The sequence below is a fragment of the Plecotus auritus genome, assembly GCF_963455305.1.
Source record: "Plecotus auritus genome assembly, chromosome: 6".
NCBI lineage: Eukaryota > Metazoa > Chordata > Mammalia > Chiroptera > Vespertilionidae > Plecotus > Plecotus auritus.
In genome coordinates, this window is record NC_137773.1 from 14,468,210 (window position 1) to 14,475,706 (window position 7,497).

Sequence of the window (7,497 nt, forward strand, 5' to 3'; positions counted from 1 at the left end):
ATTTGTGCACGGGGGGTGGGGAGGGGCGGTGTCCCTCAACCCAGCCTGCACCCTCTCCAATCTGGGATCCCTCTCACAATCCAGGACTGCTGGCACCCAACCGCTTGCCTGCCTGCCTGATTGCCTCCAATCGCTTCTGCCTGCCAGCCTGATCACCCCCTAACCACTCCCCTACCAGCCTGATCGATGCCTAACTGCTCCCCTGCTGGCCCGATTGCCCCTAACTGCCATCCCCTGCTGGCCTGGTCACCCCCAACTGCCCTCCCCTGCCAGCCTGGTTACCCCTAACTGTCCTCCCTTGTAGGCCTGGTTGCCCCCAACTGCCCTCCCCTACTGGCCTGGTAACCCCTAACTACCCTCCCTTGCCAGCCTGGTCACCCCCAACTGCCCTCCCCTGCAGGCCTGGTTGCCCCCAACTGCCCTCCTCTGCTGGCCCGGTCAACCCTAATTGCCCTCCCCTGTAGGCCTGATCACTTCCAACTGCCCTCCCTTGCAGGCCTGGTCCCTCCCAACTGTCCTCCCCTGCTGGCCTGATCGCCCACAACTGCCCTCCCCTGCCAGCCATCTTGTGGTGGCCATCTTGTGTCCACATGGGGGTGGCCATCTTGTATGTTGGAGTGATGGTCAATTTGCATATTACTCTTTTATTAGATAGGATAGCTGCTTTTTGATAGCTGCTTTTTGAGTGCTAGAACTCTATGCTGTAATTTTCATATATAACATCTCCTCAAAAGAACTGCATGGGGCCCTGGCTGGTGCAGCTCCTTGGTTAAAGTGTCACCCCCTCCCCCACACACACATACATACACACTGAAGGGTCATGGATTTGTTCCTAGTTAAGGCCACGTACCTGAGGTTGCAGGTTCAATCCCCAGCCCATCCTGACGCATGCAGGAGGCAACCAATCAAGGTGTCTTTCTCACGCCAATGTTTCCCTCCCTCCCTTCCATTCTATCTAAAATCAACAGATATCCTGGGTAAGTATTAACAAAAAAAAACAAAAAAACTGCATGGGGTAATGGGTGGTATCCCTACTTTACAATAAGCACTTTGGCTTAATGAATCCAAGTCATTTGCTCAGGGCCTAACAGTTAAAAGTGTCGGGCCCAGGACATGAAGCCAAGTATCTCAGACTCTAAAGCCAACTCTTCTCTAGTATTTAAGCCCCTGGTTCCACGGCCAGGAATGCTGTCTTTGGCAATTTCTTCCGTTAACAGAAACCGTGAGCAGGCCCTCAGTCTTAGCAAAGTTCACCCTCAACACCTGAAAAGGATGCATCTGTCCCACACTCTTGAGCACTTGCTAGTTCCCCAGCCTTGTGAGATGCTTCTGACAAAATGGACTATCCAAAAAATGAAATGTCATTTCCTGAAGAATTCTGGATGAAAATACCAGATAAGAAAGAGGGCTATAGTTGGGTCTGTGGGGGTTTTTTTTAATATATTTTTATTGGTTTTAGAGAGGAAGGAAGAAAGAGAGATAGAAACAACAATGATGAGAGATAATCATTGATTGTCGGCTGCCTCCTGCATGGTCCCCGCTGGGGATTGAGCTGGCAACCCCATTCTATCCACTGAGCCAAACCGGCTAGGACTGGGTTTGTAAACAATGTTTTCTAGTTTCTCTGATCTAGCTTTACTACTTCAAAGTCCTATTTTAAATAAGTATAAATAAAACTCTTTTCTCTAAGATGAATGATGATTCTCAGGAAATTCATCCACACTCAAATTTATGGAAGAAGTGAGGGGTGACCGGTGTGGGCAAGAGGACCTAAGCTCTGTCCCATTTGCCTGAATGTTTGATTTGGGAGTACAATGAGCCTCCTCTTATTCGTCATTGATTACACATAGAAAATGGTAAATTATTAGAGCTTTACAAGTTCAAAGCTTGACACGCTATAAAATTTTACTTCCAGTGCTCTGAAGAACTGTATGGATTTTATACTGCCTGCTATTCTTTAGATTCTACTTTTCTGGTACATACAATAAACAAAAAATTTCCAGCTCCACGCACACAGCTTAAAAAAGCTGTGTGGGGTGGGAGGGAGCGGCCAGCGCGCATGCTCCTTACCCGAGCCAGCCCGGACCTCAGCAGGTTGCTAATGCGCCTGCGTGCCCGGAGCCGTCTCGCCCAGTCTACGGGCGGGAAGCCACCGCAGAACCCGGATGGAAGCCAGGCGCGACTGGGGCGGAGGTGGCGGCGGGCGCGTTTGTGTCACTCAGGTTCCTGCTCCGGGTTCACACCTAAGGAACCGCCGCCTGGACTGGTGCCGGCGCCCAGAGGCTAAGCCTCAGACTAGCGGACAGTGACCTGGGGCCTGAAACTGGCGCCTCAGAGAAGCCCGAGCGTCCTTTGGGCCTGCGCCTCCCGCTCGGAGACGGGCGGGTGCAGACGGAGCAGGTCTTACTTCCTCGCCGCCGGCGCCCTTCGCTCGGCTGGGCAGCCTCCTAAGCAGCGTCCGTAATAATAACACCAACAGGTCCTTCCTACCACGTACGAGCTGCGTGTGCTTTCCACGCATGCTCCTAATTAGACATCCCAACGACCCTACCAGGTAGGTACTATTGTCATCCCCAGCCCCAGCCTCTAAGTGACAAAGCCAGGCTTTTGCCTCTGGAGCGTTTGCTCGTCCCTTTTCTCCTGGCTATTTGCTTTTAACGGTAAAATGTAATGATTAAATCCTCTGCCTGCCCAGACACCCGCACCTGCCGGGGACTCGCATAGACTAGATAGAAGTTGAATCGAATTTGGTTTGGAGTTTTAGGTTTACAGCTGTCACTGCTGAGACATATGTGTTAGCATTCCCCAAATATTTCTGTTATGTGAATGTTCACCTTTTAACTGTTTTTTTTTCCTCTCTCAATCGTAATATTTTTTCATAATCTACCCTTATACTTCATAAACCTCCAAAAAACATTCTACTTTGTTACATCAGATCTCTCATTTTGAATCTCAAAAGAAGTCTGTGTTATAGAAATTTGGAAACTTTGGGGATCACTTATTTATCTGGGAAATAAAGTTGTTTCTAAGGTATATTTGAGCCTACCTTTGTATTATACCTTTGCTCATAGTTCAGGAGGAAAAAAGAAAAAGGGAGTTGTCGTCAATTCAGAAAACTTAAATGCCTATTAAAGCATTTAGACTCTTTACTTAGCAGCCTAGAATACCTGCCAGCTAGAGATTGGCCTGAACGTTCCTCTCAGTCCGACTGTATAGTAGGATATGTATCAGAATCACCTGGACAACTTTCTTTTTTATTCTTTTGTCCTACTTCTGGAGATGATTTATTAGTTCTAAGGTAGGACATGGGCATGTATACTTTCAAAGCGGATCCCAGTGATTATGATGAGCATTTCTTGTTAGAGATTACTGTTCTAGTTACTCATCACAAGAATTATCTAAAAATGCTTATTTAGAACACAGATTCTGGGCCCCTATTCCAGAGCTAGAGAATGGGAATCCCCAGGGGCGCTGCCCAGGAATCTGCATTTTAGCAAGAGACTTAGATGATTCCTCCATTTACTAAACTGGAAAACCACTTTCTTGGATTAAGCCAAATCTTAGAAATGCTGCTTATTTTCCTTTTGTTGTTGTGACTTTTCTGAACTGCTTTTACTGAGTGATAGTTATATGAAAAAGCATCATGAAATTGCTTGTAATTAAGAGAAATTTTTCTGAAGTATTGGTAATAAGAATAGTTAGAATAGTTGTGTTTCTCCTACGCAAATTGTTTTGCTTTTCTATATAAACAGTATGAATCATGTTACACTTTAGCAGCAGGAATCTCTGAGCCAAATTTGTGTCCCACTTCTATGTGGAGAAAGGCTTACTCAGAACTGTTTGAAATTTTCTGCTTAAGTTGGAGTCAAAGCCACTCAAGGATCAAGTGGTTTTACTGTTTAATCCTTAACTATTAAAAAGAAATAGCCACCTGTCCAAATATCTGCCCTTTCTTAAAGTATTTAGTGAATTATTTCCTTCTCTATTCAATGCTTCATAACAGGGGTGTGCATACATTATTGGCCCAAGATGGAAGGAAGGGGTGGTAGTGAGATGCCCTTTCTGGGAGAACAAAATGTACCAGATATGTTTGGAACATACATCTTTGAAAACAAATTAAGCCATAACCACAATTCACCAGTAGAAGACTTAAGGGTATTCACAACTTGCATAAATCCAAACCTCCCAAATATAACTTGCTGGCAAGTCACATATTCCAGGACTTTAGCTGTGAGTTTTAGCTTTAAGTTGGACTGTCATGCCGTCATGGCTTACTTTGAACTGACATCTATCTTACAGGATATTTCTTGACATTAACACAGATTGACAGGATGACATGTGATGTGGCATTGTTTTAATTTGGTTAGCCACTGATTTTTAATGCGTGGGTTATATTTTACTCCCAAAGCAAAATTCTGCAGCATCTCTGGAATACTACCTGAAAATTTGGGGGTACCATGTCGAAGAAACGCAAATGGGATGATGACTATGTTCGTTACTGGTTCACCTGTACAACGGAGGTTGATGGAACTCAACGCCCACAATGTGTATTGTGTAACTCGGTATTTTCAAATGCTGACCTCAGACCATCAAAACTGTCTGACCATTTCAACAGACAGCATGGTGGTGTTGGTGGGCATGACCTCAATAGCCTGAAGCACATGCCCACACCATCTGACCAGAACCAAACCGTGAAAGCACTTGGAGTTGCATCTCAAGAGGATACCTTATTACAAGCATCATATCAGTTTGCGTATTTATGTGCCAAAGAGAAGAATCCTCATACAATAGCTGAAAAATTAGTGAAACCTTGTGCATTGGAAATAGCACATATAGTTTTGGGACCAGATGCACAAAAGAAGCTTCAGCAGGTCCCCTTATCAGATGATGTGATCCATTCTAGAATTGATGAAATGAGCAAGGATATCTTACAGCAAGTTCTAGAAGATATCAAAGCCAGTCCTCTTCAAGTGGGTATTCAGCTTGCTGAGACCACGGACATGGATGACTGCAGTCAGCTAATGGCATTTGTGCGATACATAAAAGAAAGAGAGATCATAGAAGAATTCCTGTTCTGTGAACCATTGCAGTTAACAATGAAAGGAAAAGATGTGTTCAATCTCTTCAGAGACTTCTTTTTGAAGCATAAGATAGCACTCGATGCATGTGGCTCTGTTTGTACTGATGGTGCCTCATCTATGTTAGGAGAAAATTCAGAATTTGTTGCTTGCATAAAAAAAGAAGTACCTCATATTGTGATCACACATTGTCTGTTGAACCCTCACGAACTTGTAACAAAGACATTGCCTACAAAGCTGAGGGATGCTCTGTTTACTGTTGTGAGGGTAATAAATTTCATCAAAGGGCGAGCTCCGAATCATCGCCTGTTTCAGGCTTTTCTTGAAGAGATTGGAATCGAGTATAATGTCCTCCTTTTCCATACGGAAATGAGGTGGCTTTCCCGAGGCCAAATACTTACTCATATTTTTGAAATGTATGAAGAAATAAATCAGTTTCTTCACCACCAAAGCAGTAATTTAGTTAATGGCTTTGAAAATAAAGAGTTTAAAATTCACCTAGCCTACCTTGCAGATTTATTCAAACACCTAAATGAACTTAGCGCATCTATGCAAAGGACTGGGATGAATACAGTATCAGCTAGAGAGAAGTTATCTGCTTTTATTAGGAAGTTTCCATTCTGGCTAAAGCGAATTGAGAAAAGAAATTTTACTAACTTTCCTTTTCTTGAAGAAATAATTATTTCAGATGATGAAGCAGGAGGCATTGCAGCCGAAATAACACTACATCTGCAACTGCTGAACAGCTCCTTCCATGGATATTTTTCTGTGGGAGATCTTGATGAAGCGAGTAAATGGATATTGGATCCATTTCTTTTTAATCTGGATTTTGTTGATGATGGTTATTTAATGAAAAAGGATCTTGCTGAATTACGAGCTAGTGGCCAAATTTTAATGGAATTTGAGACAATGAAGCTTGAGGATTTCTGGTGTGTTCAGTTCACAGTGTTTCCAAACCTGGCAAAGACAGCTCTAGAAATCCTTATACCATTTGCCTCAACATACCTTTGTGAACTGGGATTTTCAGCACTTTTACATTTTAAAACAAAGTCCAGAAGCTGCTTTAATATGAGTGATGACATTCGTGTGGCTATTTCAAAAAAAGTTCCTCGTTTCTCAGACATCATTGAACAAAAGTTACAGCTACAGCAGAAGTCACTGTAAACTGCTATGCTTTTTTAATGTATAAGTTTTAATATATTCTTAATTCCACTGTAAAATTAAGCTATTAATTCTGTCTCTTTCCTTTTATGGTATACCGAATCCTATGTTTAAAAAATTTAGCATCTTTAACTTTTAATTTTCACATGAATCATGTGAAAATATGTTTTGATAAGAAGAATGCAAGCAGCAGAAAAGATTTAAGTACCACTACCTAGTAGTACCTAGTTGATACATAGGATTCTTCTAAGTATCTGTCTAACCTGTTGATGTGATACATTAGAAAAGACACCAAGCACTAGAATATCCAGCTAAATGGTGCAGTATTCTAAGGAATGGAGCCAAGAAAAAAAGAGAAGACCTCCCAGAACACCCATTTCATGTTAAGAGTAAAAGTCACAGGACAAAATGACAGACTGAGTCTTCCCATGTCTGGTTGTTATAGGCAGGTTAATGAAATCAGAAGATGATTATGAAATGTCCTAGTGGGAGAAGGGATGATTCTAGTTTGTATAGGATTTATTTTTAAATGTATTTTTTGGAGTTAGTCTCACAGTGTCCAATCCTCTAGCTACCATGCTCTAAATATGACATTAATAAATATCCTAATATCCTGTTAGTCACCCTTTGTCTTCTTTTAAATTACATCAGGACTCCAAGTCAAGGAGGCTGCTAAAAAGGAGATCCCAAAGCCTTACGCTAGAGATTCTGATTTAGCAGGTCTGGGATATAAGCAAGGATCCTCATTCATAACCAGCTTTCCAGATATTCTGATGGAGTTGTTGGTCGTCTGGCCTCATCTTATTTCTTTTACACTTATTTTTCCTTTATCCCAGTTTTCTCTTTTATATCTTTGTATATTTTTACAACATAGTTTAAAACTTTTTTAAAAAATATATTTTATTGATTTTTTTACAGAGAGGAGAGGAGAGGGATAGAGAGTTAGAAACATCGATTCAGCTGCCTCTTGCACACTCCCTACTGGGGATGTGCCCGCAACCAAGGTACATGCCCTTGACCAGAATCGAACCTGGGACCCTTGAGTCCGCAGGCCGAAACTCTGAGCCAAACCGGTTTAGGGCTAGTTTAAAACTTTTAAATAGACCAGAATATGAATAATAAATAAATTGACATGAAGTCATTATAGTAATTAAGGGTCATCAAAAACTTAGCCCTGGGAGTTTAAGTTGATGTACTCTTTCTAAATGATAATTTGGCAAAATATATTTTAATTTAAATAAATTTACATTTTTATTTC